At 37.7% G+C, this 15,866-nt stretch overlaps 1 pseudogene; it reads left to right on the top strand.

The window, feature by feature from the left end:
* Positions 1-8,255: 8,255 nt before the first annotated feature.
* Positions 8,256-15,866, top strand: part of LOC127456149 (early endosome antigen 1-like) — a 70,735-nt pseudogene continuing 63,124 nt past the window's right edge.

Raw genomic sequence — 15,866 nt, 5'->3', positions numbered from 1 at the left:
CTTCAAAGTAGTCACCCTTTGCCTAGAATTTGCAGACATGTACTCTTGACATTTTCTCAACCAACTTCTTGAGGTATCACCCTGAGATGCTTTTTAAACAGTATTGAAGGTTATCTATGTTGGGCACTTATTGGCTGCTTTTCTTTATTATTTGGTCCAAGTCATCAATTTCAACAACTTATTTTTTTTAAATTAAATTTTAGTTTTGTAATGAAATCAATGAATATGGTGGCACAATTATATTTTTGTCTACAAAACTAATTTCAAACATTTAAGCATATGCCTTCAGATCAAAAGATTTTTAAGATCATGAGAAACATTTCAGTCAAGTGTTTCAAAACTTTTGACCGGTAGTGTATGGTATTGTGTTTGTGTGTTTAGAAGCTTGTTGCAGTGTTTGGTCGCTTTGATATGTGTTTCTGAAATGTAATGTCTTCTTCAAAATAGGAAGGAAAATTGTTGTGTGAAAGTATGAAATAATTTTTTTTAAGTATTGCATTTTTGCAGTGGTGCAGTGTTTACTCTTGAATAAAAACACAATTACTGATCTAAGTATGTGGGAATCTTATGTGCTATTTGCACTAACCCAGTGAATCTCATTTCTCTAAAAAAAATATAAATTATTTTATTTGCTTATAAAAATCCCAAAGTCAAAGGCTGGGGGGCACACCCCACTTAGAACAGTTAATGGTGCCCCTGACAGTGTCTGTCCTCTGCTTGCTCAGGATCCACAGTCAAACATCACCAGCTAACATTTATGGGTGATTCTATGTCTATGTTTAAGGAGGATTTTTAATGACAAAAAAAACAAAAACAAAAAACAACAACAACAACAAAAAAAAAAAAAAAAACATTTAAATCTTGTTTTAAAAAATAGATAAAAAATAGACTTAAACCTTTTTAGTGTGTCTTGATTGATTTAATCCTACTTTCTATGAGTTTTCAAATGTTACATTTGCCAGTATTTCTCCCTCACCCATACTTTTGAACTTCTTATTGATACATTTAAAATAAGTATCAAAATCAGTTAAATTATCCATTGCACTTTTCCCCTAAGAACTTATTAACATTTTCAATTCATTTGGTATTCATGTGTACAATCTGGATATTTTTTTTTTTTTTTTCAACAAAGAAAAAGAAATGCTGTCCCAATTACAGTTGTCATTACAACATGAACACATTTCAGAGATCAGTTTTAGAGTTTCAACAAAAGTTAGAATGGAAATGAGAAGTCACACAAAAGTTTCGACAGTAGGCGTCCCGCGTACTGGAAAACTGGCCGTTAGCCTGGGGGAGTGGTAGTTTTTCCACTTCTATTCCTGCTACCGCGAAAACAATCGACAGACGGTCGTACGGTGAAATTAGAGAACACTTATGACTAATTTTAGCTATCCTAGCTAACATGATTTTCATATGGGTCTTACCATTAAATGCTTCTTTAAATTATGTATTGGGTCCTAGGAAAAACACTCCGTCTTCACAGCTGGAAGGTATAAATTCGAGATATCGAGATTTTTTTTATAAAGGCAATGTTTATCACTTACTTTGCATATCTCCCTTGGTGCTGACATGTTTGTGTGATGTCACACACCTGCATCTCGGAGTTAAAAATTACCGCATGAGCTTCCAAGTTGGAATTCCGACTTCAAATGGCATTCCATACTTTTCTGAGTTGAATAGGAACACAGCGTTATACTGACACCTAGTGGCTTGGATGCAGCATCATTTAAAATCAATAGTTTTCAGTTTCAGATGTCATTGTAGAAATGTAGTATTCACAGTCAGACATGATCACTTTAATCAATGAGTGAAAGTGTCAAATAACAGGACGGTTACTGAGATTAAACGAGTAGTATTCGGCTGGTCATGTGATTCTATCATGTGTGGACCATCTCCAATAAAACAGCTTTTATAAGGTTACTGATATGACTTGATTTCCTACATATATTGCAAAAGTACAATTCATGTCCTTAGGAGTTAAACGTTTTTAATGAGGAAAAAAATACTGAGTGCACCTTTAACACCACATGTATGCAAAAAAAAAAGTTCGATTGACAGCTCTTTTTTGGAAAATATCGATTACTGTCTAAGACTAAGAAACTCTGTGTCCACGACGCTGTTGACCTCTTAGATTGCCTGGAATCTCATCTGCATTTCTTCTTCACTGTGGTCTTTTTGGAAGATTTTGTGCTTCAGAGCAGATGTAAGGGGCAGGTACGTTGTCATTCTAGAGAGCATTTGATTTGACAAACTTTCTCCAGTGCTTTGCTATGTTATACATTTTTCTGGGTCCATATCTCCGGAAGAGAGAGACTGTAAATTTTAAATGCACATATTTTCTAAAAGCAAATTTAGTCAGTGTTTAGAAGTACACTTGCATATACAGTGATCTTAAAGCTAATATGGACTAAAATAAATAAGATCAGTTTTGAGATCAGTGGGATTTAACAGTTCAAATCAAATCAAATCAAATCACTTTTATTGTCACACAACCATATACACAAGTGCAATAGTGGGTGAAATTCTTGGGTGCAGTTCCGATCAACATAGCAGTCATGACAGTGATGAGACATATACCAATTTACAATAAACATCAGATTTACACAACACAATTTACATATCTAATATACACATATTTACACACAACACAATATACAAATAATAATATACAATGTACAGTCTAAAAGTGTTTGTCTATCGTAGACAATAAGGCAGACAACATCCAATATAAAAAACATTAGAATTGTAGACAAAACAAACAAAAAACTGCAATATTGTGTCAGAGCTTGCAACGCAGCAGCCATACTATTTAGCAGAGACAAGCCACTTCTATTAAAATGAATGGAACGCTCAACCAAGGAGCTCTAAGCGCCCAATGGTCAACGGATGTAGAAAGTTAAAAGAGCCAATCACCTTTTAGATACAGACATCACCTGTCAATTACCATTAGAATGCACATAGAAAGAACATAGCTATAGAAGCTGGGGAAATTGCATTTTTTAGCGTAATCTGAGGTAAAGAAGCACAATTTATGATTCCAGTATTGTCCCATTTTATTGCTGATTTGAAATATGTTCTTTGATCGTAATCTTGACCAACCGTTTTTGAGATTTCTCCATTCAAGTAGATCAGGGGTATCAGGCCATCTGCGGCCCTCCGACTGCTCCGATGCGGCCTGCGAGAGACTTTAGAAATAGAACAGAATTAGGCCCGCTATGGAGAAATTAAATTCCAATTCTTGGCACTGGATGTCGCTATCACGTGCAGCTGCTATTCACAGCGCATCGTCTCCGCTAGTGCGTTCTGTGTCATCACCAGCTTTATCCACTGGCAGAGTTCAACAGGAATTTGGAATAAATCTCCTTATTTCCAAGGATGACACGAAACACAGAAAGAATGATGCATTCATTAAAGGATTTGCATTAGGTTAGATACTTTATTCATGTACTTGTTAAAATGTCCCGATACCTCACATCATACAACTGAGTAGAGCTGCTGTTGTGCGAGCGGCTGTACAGAGTTTATTGAGCGCGCACAGAGTCGCGCGAACCGAACATACTCTTCCAGAACGTCTTCTGTAGCACAGGGAAGTATACTGTAATTCACTGGTTCATTCTGATATTTCGTTGAAACAAGAAAAATTATTCACAGGCTTCCTAGCACCATTTGAGTGAGGACACACTGTAGGCTACTGTAGAAGAGAGCACATACACGTCTACAAAAAATGAAGCGCAATAATTTTGATCAAATTAAAATTAGAACAGAAGTTATAATTGGATAGCTAGAAAGAGCAATTCTTGCATCACTTCATAAAGTGATCGAACGTAATCTGATTCTGATTATTGTGATGGGTCACAACACTCAGTAGCAGATCTATATGTGCTTGGCTGTGCCACTGAATGGATGTCAAAAAGATAAAAATGTGAATAAATGAGTATTATATTTTGTATAAGACGCATCACTGTTCCATTATAAGAGTTCTTTGTGAGTGAAATACCCTATCCTTTACTTACATGCAGGGCCTACACAAGCATACCATAGAGCACAAATTATGATCAACACTTGCATAATATTAAGCGTACAATATAAATATTATACATAGTGGCAATCTAGTATCTTCTAGACATTTGGCCCCCGACCGAAAAAGTTTGGACACCCCTGAAGTAGATAGTAGCTGCACTCATAGGCCCTGTCCCAATACCCACCCTTGCGGTCTTGGCCACTTGAGTGCACGTGACAGGAAGTAAGTGTTCAAGACTGTCCCATGTCTAAAACATGCCAAACTCAGTGCACTTAACCCACACTAAATCCACACTAGAGCGAATAACGCTTCGGAGTGGTCTTTCAGGCTAAGTGTATCCCAGAGTTCATCACAATCAGGAGCCACACCCTGCCTACCCAAGCGATCAGTGTATTTTCGCCATGATGACGACAAGGGAAGCTTTTCAACATAAGTTATTCATTATAATCAGATAGTGAAACGTAAGTGAAGCATATATATATTTTAGTATAAATGAATATATTCAACATTATGTAATGTGTTTGGGATTACTTAATAGCAGCATCATAATTACAAAATATTATTTATGTGTATATTTATACCTTTTTGTTATCCATCTCGCCCAGTGATCACCTTATTTTGTTTGTTTTTGCCTAATACTGCTGGTCATTTTGGTCATTTATAAGCCAGTGTGGCATACAATATGTGGTCTTGTAAATATTGTTTTAAAATAAAAAATGTATCAACCACTACCACAGGTTCTTTCACATCTTTATGTATTTCAGATATACGTTTTAATGCTTTTTATTTGTTGTATGAAACCACATACTGATAAGTTGTGTAAAGCAGTCTTTGGTCGTCTTATATAAATGACAAGCCAAAGCATATAATTTAAATGGTTTGTATTAGTAGCTATTAATGGATCACACAGGTTTATAGAATAAAGTTTAAACATTTTTAAATTAAGTTTTATGCAGTGTATTGAGAAACAAAGTAGAAAGAAATTGCTTATATTTCATATTTTACAACAGTTTTGGACGACGCAATTTTACAGTTAAACATTTTTTAATGTGCAAATTATTGAAAATCAAAATGAGTAAAAATAATTAACTTTTACAATTATTTTTACACAATAAAAACATTATAAAAATTGACTTACAGTTGTGCTCAAAAGTTTGCATACCCTTGGAGAATTGGTATATGTACCATTTTTATAGAAAACATGAGTGAGCAGGCAAAACACATTCCTTTTATTTCTTATCAAATCAAATCACTTTTATTGTCACACAACCATATACACAAGTGCAATGGTGTGTGAAATTCTTGGGTGCAGTTCCGAGCAACATAGTAGTCGTGACAGTGATGAGACATATACCAATTTACAATAAACATCAGATTTACACAACACAATTTAAACATCTGTTATACACATAATTACACAACACAATTTACATATCTAATATACACATAATTACACACAACACAATATACAAATAATAACATACAATGTACAGTATACAATACACACAATATAGAATATACATTATACAATAAAAAAGTATATATAGTATATATAATATATACAGTAGGTTGTAATGTACTGTATTGACATTCAGGCTGTCGGTTGATAGTCAGTTGTTAAGAGAGAATATAATATAATAATAATATAATTTATGACAGTCCGGTGTGAGATATAAGAGTAAGGGTAATAAAGTGCAGTGCTGATGTATTTTGATCGTGGGAGATCAAGAGTTCAGAAGTCTGATTGCTTGGGGGAAGAAGCTATCATGGAGTCGGCTGGTGCAGGTCCTGATGCTGCGATACCGCCTACCTGATGGTAGCAGTGAGAACAGCCCATGGCTCGGGTGGCCGGAGTCTCTGATGATCCTCCGAGCTTTTTTCACACACCACCTGGTATATATGTCCTGGAGGGAGGGAATCTCACCTCCGAGGATGTGTCTGGCAGTTCGCACCACACTTTGAAGTGCTTTGCAGTTGTGGGCGGTGCTATTGCCGTACCAGGCGGAGATGCGGCCAGTCAGGATGCTCTCTACAGTGCAGGTGTAGAACCGTGTGAGGATGTGGCGGTTCATTCCAAACTTACTCAGCTGTCTCAGGAAGAAGAGGCGCTGATGAGCCTTCTTCACAACGGCTTCAGTGTGGATGCGTGAGTTCCTCAGTGATGTGGACACCCAGGAACTTGAAGCTGCTGACTCTCTCCACTGGTGCTCCATTGATGGTGATGGGAGTGTTATGGGATTCATATTCAACTGTAGGTTATAACAGAATGGCACAATCAGAAAACATTCAAAAATGAAATGACCCCTGTTCAAAAGTCTGCATACCCTTAGTTCTTAATACGGTGTATTGCCCCCTTTAGCATCAATGACAGCGTGAAGTCTTTTGTAATAGTTGTCTATGAGTCCCCAAATCCTTGCAGGTGGTATAGCTGCCCATTCGTCTTGGCAAAATGCCTCCAGGTCATGCAAAGTCTTTGGTCGTCTTGCATGAAATGCACGTTTGAGATCTCCCCAGAGTGGCTCGATGATATTAAGGTCAGGAGACTGTGATGGCCACTCCAGAACCTTCACCTTTTTCTGCTATAACCACTGGAGGGTCAACTTGGCCTTGTGCTTAGGGTCATTGTTGTGCTGGAAAGTCCAAGAGCGTCCCATGCGCAGCTTTCGTGCAGAAGAATGCAAATTGTCTGCCAGTATTTTCTGATAACATGCTGCATTCATCTTGCCATCAATTTTCAAAAGATTCCCCGTGTCTTAAGAGCTCACACACCCCCAAAACATCAGTGAGCCACCACCATGCTTCACAGTGGGGATGGTATTCTTTTCACTATAGGCCTTGCTGACCCCTCTCCAAACATAGCGCTTATGGTTGTGACCATAAAGCTCTATTTTGGTCTCGTCACTCCAAATTACAGTGTGCCAGAAGCTGTGAGGTGTGTCAAGGTGTTGTCGTGCACATTGAAACCGGGCTTTATTATGGCATTGGCGCAGTAAAGTCTTCTTTCTGGCAACTCAACCATGCAGCTAATTTTTGTTCAAGTATCGTCATATTGTGCTCCTTGAAACAACCGTCTTTTTCCAGAGCAGTATTTCTCCTGAGGTTACCTGTGGGTTTTTTATTTGTATCCCGAACAATTCTTCTGGCAGTTGTGGCTGAAAATTTTATTGGTCTACCTGACCTTGGCTTGGTATCAAGAGATCCCCGAATTTTCCACTTCTTAATAAGTGATTGAACAATACTGACTGGCATTTTCAAGGCTTTGGATATCTTTTTATATCCTTTTCCATCTTTATGAATTTCCATTACCTTGTTACGCAGGTCTTTTGACAGTTCTTTTCTGCTCCCCATGCCTCAGTATCTAGCCTGCTCAGTGCATCCACGTGAGAGCTAACAAATTCATTGACTATTTATACTCAGACACTAATCGCAATTTAAAAAGCCACAGGTGTGGGAAATTAACCTTTAACTGCCATTTAAACCTGTGTGTGTCACCTTGTGTGTCTGTAACAAGGCCAGACATTCAAGGGTATGAAAACTTTTGATCAGGGCCATTTGGGTGATTTCTGTTATCATTATGATTTAAAAAGGAACCAAACAATTATGTGATGAAAAATGGCTTCATATGATCACTATCCTTAAATAAAAGATGAAGATGAAAGACTGAATGATCAGTCATATTTTCAAAATCAATGCCAAAATTTCACAATTTCTGCCAGGGTATGCAAACTTTTGAGCACAACTGTACATATTTTCTACAACACAATACACTTCCAACAACCAGTAGTGTTATTAATAAATGAAAAGATGGGTAAAATTGTCAGTTATTTATTATTTTAAGTAGGCTATAACAGTCACTGCTACCAAAAACAACCAGTCTTCAGCTGAGTGAAAATACAAAAACAGCTGTCGCAACCAGCACCAACATATTAAGTCTATGAGTGTCCCAAAGTGCAATCAAAAGTCATCCACACACTCGCAGTCTTCTACTTGCACACTAGTGGCCAAACACCGGAAATACGTAAGATAAGTAGGTAAGTAGGCAAGATCAAAACCGCAAGTGGGGGTACTGGGACAGGGCCATAGACATACATATCCGTGGCATGACTGACAATGACTGGACCTCCAGAGAGCGTTCAGTGGATTGACTTGCCAGCGCTCCACACTCCAGTCCAGTAGGAGGAAATTCACCTTTTACGTTGGTTTGCCAACCGCTATTACAACACCAGATGAAGAAGAAGCGCATGCGCAGATTATAATCTTCATTTTCACATTCATTTACTAAGAATAATTTACAGCATCTCCACTGCTGAATGTAACACATGTTTTAAACATGTAAGAGTGAACATATCGACTTTGTGTGCTGTGGTCGCAATGTGACGCGACATATGTTCGTGTTATTAAGAGACAGGTAAGATTGTGTACACATCTGAACACCTCTGACGTGTTTCATCATTTCATATTATTAAATCACGTCAGTCGGTATATATTTTCACTTTTAAGTGCGTAAGATCATATCTCTGGTCTTCTCTAGCTAACACACAGTTAAAAATATGTTTATATGTTTAATCTCGTGCTTAAACTGTTTAAGTTTCTTAGCTTAAATATTTTTTTGTTTAACCAGCCGAAAAGTGTAAAGTTAATTACCATAGTGTTTTACAGGACAGATTAGTATTTTTTTTAAATACCCTGGAATACCATGTATATACCATTGTATTTGAATGATAAATATTAAATGCAAAATGTCATATCAAAGGACCATGTTATTACCATCTGATACCATCATCACTGTGCCATTATACCACCATAGTACTGTTGTGTCCTTTTATGATGTTTGTCAAGATGCTTTGTGTTCTGTGGATGTTTTTGTTTTGTTTCTCTTTTTGTTGTAGTGGACGTTGGCTAAAATGTTTGTTTAAATATTGACCATAATCTTTTTCTCCTGACTGAACACAGACAGTGGTTATTGTCCCCCAAATTATAATGTTAATATTAAAGATGTGTTCCGTGTTAAATACAAGTTGAGCTCAAGCGACAACTTTTGTGACATAATGTCTTCTCCCTCTATTATTTAAAAAAAGAAGCAAATATTGTGGTTACAGTATGACATTTTCAACGTAAGTGAATGGGGCCAGTCCATAAATGTTAAAATGCTGTTTCAATAGTATAGCCTCAAGAAGCAAACATTAAAATTATTAGTATTATTATATTAGTATAATTTTAGTATGATTTGTCATAAAATGAAGGATATACTGGCTTTAAAGCGTTTACCAGGTTACAGGGTTTACTGGCGTTAGGTTGTCATGACAGCGAGTTTTAGTATTAGATATAACTTTACACAGATAAAGTTAGTAAGTGATTAGCCACAAGATGGAAACGTGTAATGTTTACATCTTGTGGCTATACTTGAAATGGTGTTTATTTTCAATCCAATCTCATGAAAATAATTTACGAGTTGGCTATTTCGTATGGTCTCGCACGATGTTGTTCGCATGAACTTGTACGACTTCATCACTTGCAAATTCCCGGATGTCTAATGTGGATGTAAGCGCGAGTTCCACACACAAGGTTTTAAGGACATACTTATTAATATTATGCCCTTATCCAAACACCTTATCTAAACTTAACCAATCAGTAGAGTGTGTAAAAATGATAGGAAGCTGTTGTGTGTGACGGAAGCAAGTAATTGTCACGCATTAGATGGAAATGATGTCCAGCGATGTCATTGGCTGTAGTGAAAGTCGTAGGAATTCAAATGAGTGCAGCCACACGATATCAGACGAATTAGCCAAATATAGAAAAGTCGTAGGAATCCTGACGATTTCGCCATGAGAGTGTGTTGTTTATTTTAGCTTATATGGACTGGCCCTGTTCACTTCCATTTTAAGTGCCTTACTGTAACTGCATTTTTTTTTTTTTTTTTAAGAGCCCATATTATGCTCATTTACAGGTTCATAATTTTATTTTGGGGGTCTACTAGAATAGGTTTACATGCTCATACATGCTTTTTCTCATACTGTACATTGCTGCAGCACCTTTTTTCACCCACTGTCTGAAACGCTCTGTTGTAGCTCCTGTCTCTTTAAAGCCCCCCTTTCCGAAAAGCCCAGTCTGCTCTGATTGGTCAGCTGGCCCAGTCTGCTCTGATTGGTCAACCACTTAGAGCGTGTGTCAGAAATGTAACGCCCCTTACCGTAACTGAGTTTCAGCTCCCGAGGCTTCCTGAGCAGTGCATTCATGAGGCGGGCATTATGCAAATGTGTTACATAGTGACGTAGCTAAGTCACGGAAGTAATGGCTGGACTGCAAACCAGGCGTTTCAGGCAGTTCAGGAGCAGTGTTGTTTGTGGGAGAGAGTAACTCCCTTTGACGTGGACTTTGTGCTTTGTAACTTTGCAGACCTTTTACATGCACAAACAGCTATATCACAAACTAAAGGAAAGGTAAAATCCCAAAAAGCATAATAGGGCCTCTTTAAACAAACGTGGGACGAGTCGAAAAATGCCACAAATTTTGTCGATTGAGCTTAACTTGTAAAGAACCCAGAACATTCCTTTAAACATGTTGTACACTTAAAAAAACTGTACTTATTTTTCCTTACCACTACATGAAATTAGGAAGTAATATGCCTTGTTGGTGATGCATTTGCTCAGATACACAGAAATTGGGATAACTAGGGATGAGTTTTGCGTAGGCTTGCCTTGTGTTATCATGTTACTAAATCTGTAGCTGTGGCATCTTATCATCAGGCTCTGTCAACGATGCTGAAGTGGTTTTTGGCAGATGAGGCTGGCTCTGCCCATGGAGTGAGTATTAATCAATTGTTCAAATGTCTTGTATTGCAGATGATTTTCTGTGATGTATGATGCCTCAATCCGGGAAACCAGCCTGATATGATTAGTGTGGGATTGTCAAGCTGCGTAGTGCATCTTTTTTATCAGGAATAGTTAAAATATTTTTTTTGTAAAATTGTTTTTGGCTTGGTGCATTTAAAAAAATTTACATAATCTTTTAAGGAGCATGGTGCTTCTTGCAGTTAAAATAACCTAGACCATAATTTTAAGGAGGGGAAAGAAAATATTTCTGTTACATGTCAAAACAAAGGCAGAAAATGTCATGCATGTTCTTGTAATATGAGCTGAACACTTCATATTACCTAAATGTTCATAGCCATTAATAGCTCTCTTGATCGTGTGTCAGCCCCCTGGCTCTCCGCTGGTGGACACGGGTGGCAATGCCCCTATGCTCTCTGAGGTCACTGAGCAGCTATCACAGATGGAGAAACTGGTGACTCAGTTAAAAGAGCTGATAAGGGAGAAAGGTACAGAACTCTGCAGCAAAGATGAACAACTTAAGGTAATATTTGCAGAAAATTTGTTCCATCCACATAATTTACATGTGTTTACATGTGTATTAGCATCAGTGTAAATAATTACAGTATATGCTAGGAATAATTGACTTCAGACTCTTCAGCGCCATTTCATCTGGATTTTTCAACTGAAGGGAGGAGAGCGCATCTCTCGGCCCGTTAACAGCGAGAAATCAGAAGTGCGGCCAAGCTTATGCAGCATCTCATTCCCTCATTTCAGTGAACCAAGGTTACAGTCGTAACCAGAACATTCTCTTTCAAGTCGGTCATTTCGATGTTGCGCCAGTAGCTGATGCTGTGGGAAATGAATACCATCACGCCATGCTAATGATTCACATGCACGTGGCAATGCCTACTAGCCAGTAAGGTAGTTAAAAAGGCATTGACATAGTCTCCCCTTTATATGGAACAATAGGAAGAAAAAGAGAGAAACCTCAATAACCACTCATGGTTAGGAAGTATAACAATGACACTAGCCATACCAGGTAGTGATACATTGTCCAAAAATTCTCATCCACACTGTAGTGGGGGAAAGTGAGAAAAAGAACAGTCACTGACTGACAAAGTAATGTAATGTCACTAGCCAATGGGGTTAAATACATTGCTTTTCATACTGGGAAGAGTTTAAGAACGATATGGTCATGAGACCAACAGTTATTGCACAATGAACCTAGCCATCAGGGTAGTGAACATTGGAAAATCAACCCTCCTTCGGAGTGAAGAACTGGGAAAAGAGGGAAGAGACATCCAAGTTACAAAACCTGGCATGGGTGTTAGGGGAAGCCCAGCCTGCAGCCAGACAGATGTCCTCTAAGCACATGCCCTTCACCCATGCCCAGGAGGAGGCCATGCTCCTTGTGGAATGAGCCCATGGGACATGATATGCCTTTCGAATTGTAAGTGAGCACAATGGCATCAACAGCCCAGTGAGAGTCTTGGCTTGGAGATAGTCAAACCCTTTGAACAGCCTCTAAATCAGACAAAGAGCTGATCTGTCAGCCATAATTGACTCGTACAGTCAATATACATGTGTAGCACCCTGTGCCTCGCCCAACTCAAAAGGAGGAGAAAAAGCTTGTAAGGTAACAACCTGAGTCCTAGAGGGATTGCCCAAAACCTTGTGGAAATAATCTTCCCTAGGCTTGAGAACGGCTTTTGATAGGCCTGGTACAAGCTCTTAGCAAGAATCATTGACCGATTAAGCCTGACGGTCCGCAACATGTTTGACTGAAGCCAAAGTGAGTAACAGCACAGTCTTTAGAAAGAGTACACGCAAGCTTACTGCGTCAAGTGGCTTGAACGAGTAACCCGTTATTACACTCTGTACTAGCGGCGAGTCCTAGACCAGGACAGTAATGGGGCCAGAGGGTCTCAGCAGACTCGCTCCTCGCAAGATCTTACTGACCAGTGGTTTGCTAACAGACAAACCACACAAAGATGTTAAGGCCTGTCACTATGGCAGTGACATACACTTGGATGGAGAGATCACTGCATCCATGTGCTCTTGCAAAAAGTGAAGCACCGTCTGCACAGGGTAGTGCACTGGGTCCTCTCTACAGAGGAACACCAGTCAGCGAAAAGTCACCATTTTAAGGCATACAGCCACCCAATGAGGGGACTACTCTGGTTGGGGATGCACCCAACAGCTTTACTAGCTCCAGGAACCAAAGGCTGTTGGGCCACTGTGGTTTCAGTTTCTAGGTCTGCAAGATATGTTGAATTTATCAAAATATCACAAAGGTATTTACAAAATGGACGTACGACATATGCATATCGCAAGGGCTTGCGATAAAGGAATTATTATATAACTTTAAAAAGTAACATTTATGGCAACTCGGATAGCAGAGAATAGACTGAGCGTGTGATTGTCACTTTAGTGTTTGTGCGTGCAGTGTGCATACGCTCACACCAATGTGTCTTCCTCTGCTTTTTACCCTTTCTGTTTAGATGCGCTCGCTGCATGCAACAACAAACACTGCATGAAGTGTGATGTCGGATTCGCGTAAAGATACACATTCACAGCTGAGTTTTCTTTGCTAGAGAAAAGAGGGAAAAGTCGGTTGTAATAATACTGGATTACCAGAATACCGGACATTTATGATGCTGTCTTCTGTTGATAAAGTTGTGCTCATTTAGTTATATAAAAATCACTATGTAGTTTTTATACTATAAAATAGTCTTTTTTTTTTTAACTCGCCAGACTTTTAACAACATGTAAGCCTAATGCAACTACAAACTGAAAAGATATGAAGCTAACCAGGAAGGGGGCATCTTCACATATATATGGTATTTATATGTATGACTTCATGCAATATAGTATGTAAGATTGTACATTTTATTTTATATTTTGCTTTTCATCATTTTAATCACATTTTAGATTCTTAAATCTACAAATTCACATTCACATTTAAAAAAATGTCATGAAATTGCATAATATGAATGAAAATATATTTACTATACCAAAACCATGCAAAAAAAAAATAAAATATTTGACCAAACTCCTGCCTTGATGCTCCAAGAACCTATTTGTAAAAAATGTTTATATTTACAGTGGGTAAAAAAATATTTAATAATGTATGACTGTCCCTTTAAATATTTATAATTGACACATTTATTACATTTACTACATTGTTATATGTTTGTTTATATACACTTGCATGATTTACATTGAGTTTATATTATGTAAAGCAAGCACTAAATTGGTACTGTCTATTTACAGAAAAAGTTCACGGGAACTTCCTCTAGCAAGTGTTTATGATTGGATGAGCGTAGGACACATTAATGAAAGAGAAGATACACAGTTCATCTGTGTAATGTGTGACTAAAATTAATCTTTCTTTTTTACTTTTTGATCAACAACTGTCTGTAAATAACAGAAAGGATAGTAAGAGACATGAAATTATCTCATTGGACTCACAATACATGGAAAGAGCCAAAAGGAAACCTTTACTTTCATTATGTGTATTGACTTGCTTGTAAAAATAGTATTTGTACAAGTTCTCAAATTCAAATGTACGAGCATTCGAGTTTTGCAACACTTTTACCTTCGATGAAGTATAAGACTCCTGAGACACAGCAAGTATTCAGTGAATGTCGAGGCTGAATCCAGCTTTTTAATCGCTAGCTTCTTATTCAGGAAAAGGATCTCAGTGCTTTGCCACTTATACAGCTCAATCACTGGCGCAGTGGTGAGTGAAATCTGAATATGTACTAGCCAGTGGCTAAAAACTGACATATTTTAGCCACATAGCGTGAAATTTTGTCACATATATGAGTGATTTTCTTGCAGTGTAGAGGGCTGTATATTGTAAATTACTGTAAAGGCCTGTTTACACCAAAGCCGTTGTTTCGAATGTTTGTTCCGAACAAGCTTTTATACGGTAAATATGGATTTCGATGGCGCTGTTCATACCGAGTCTGACAATTCGTCCTCTGACAACCCAAAGTTTTCTTTTTTACAGAGAATGTTCCAATTTTTTCTTTCTTTGGACTGCGATGAAAACTGACTGACCAATGAGATAAGAGATTTTTGTCAGGCACTGCAGCTGCTTAATCCAGCGTGTTGGTGGCGCTAATCAACTGGCAAACACAGGCATTGAACGTGCAGCTGATACACACCCAAAAATTATATACTTGTACCCTTGGTACAGCAAAAATAAACCCGTTCTGTTTTTGAAAGTCTGCTTATGGTGTTTTGTCTTAATGTACATTATTTCATATGTAGATCACTGTGCCTGTTATATTCTCATGGCATTAAAAATAGCAGCGAGGTCTGGCAAATTTTTGGACTAAGCTCATAGTAAAATATCCCATAAAAAGATTTGTTACATGCAGAGTTTTAGACAAACGAATTGCAGAACCACACTTCTATTTTTATTGCAAGGATAAGATAACAAAGTATTGCAATAATTTAAATAAAGGCAGTGAGGCAATATTTTATTTTATATTATTTTTAATATATGCATCCTGTTTTATACTAAACTGTTATTCTTAATGTACATTATTCCATGTGTATTTATATCACTGTTCCTTGTGTTATATTATCCAGGCATTTAAAAAAGAAAAGTTGTGTTCTGGAGTGTGATTGGAAGATACTTGTAGATAAATACAATGTGCAAATATTAAAGGACATATATTTATGCAGCAGTGCTCTTTACTCAACGCTCTGACATTAAAAAAACACAGATTATATACTCCTCAAAATGCATCAACACCATGGAAAGAACATATTGAAACAGTTCTGCCAAATTAGGTAAATAAATGCTTTAACAGCGTTCGTTAGGCAGTATTAATCTCTAACAGTTGAAGGTGCGGGGAGAAGACTGTTATACATGTTTAGATCAGTGCAAGTGAATAGTGGCCAGAACTTTGAAGGACCAAAAGGACATGAAGGCAGCATAAAAATAATCCATATGACTCAAATGGTTAAATCTATGTCTTCAGAAGCGATATCATGCATATCGCCACCTACTGGGCTGG

Source organism: Myxocyprinus asiaticus, chromosome 18, assembly GCF_019703515.2.
Source record: "Myxocyprinus asiaticus isolate MX2 ecotype Aquarium Trade chromosome 18, UBuf_Myxa_2, whole genome shotgun sequence".
In the NCBI taxonomy this organism is placed as follows: domain Eukaryota; kingdom Metazoa; phylum Chordata; class Actinopteri; order Cypriniformes; family Catostomidae; genus Myxocyprinus; species Myxocyprinus asiaticus.
Note: the sequence above shows the minus strand (reverse complement) of the source record. Positions and strands in the feature narration are given on the sequence as shown.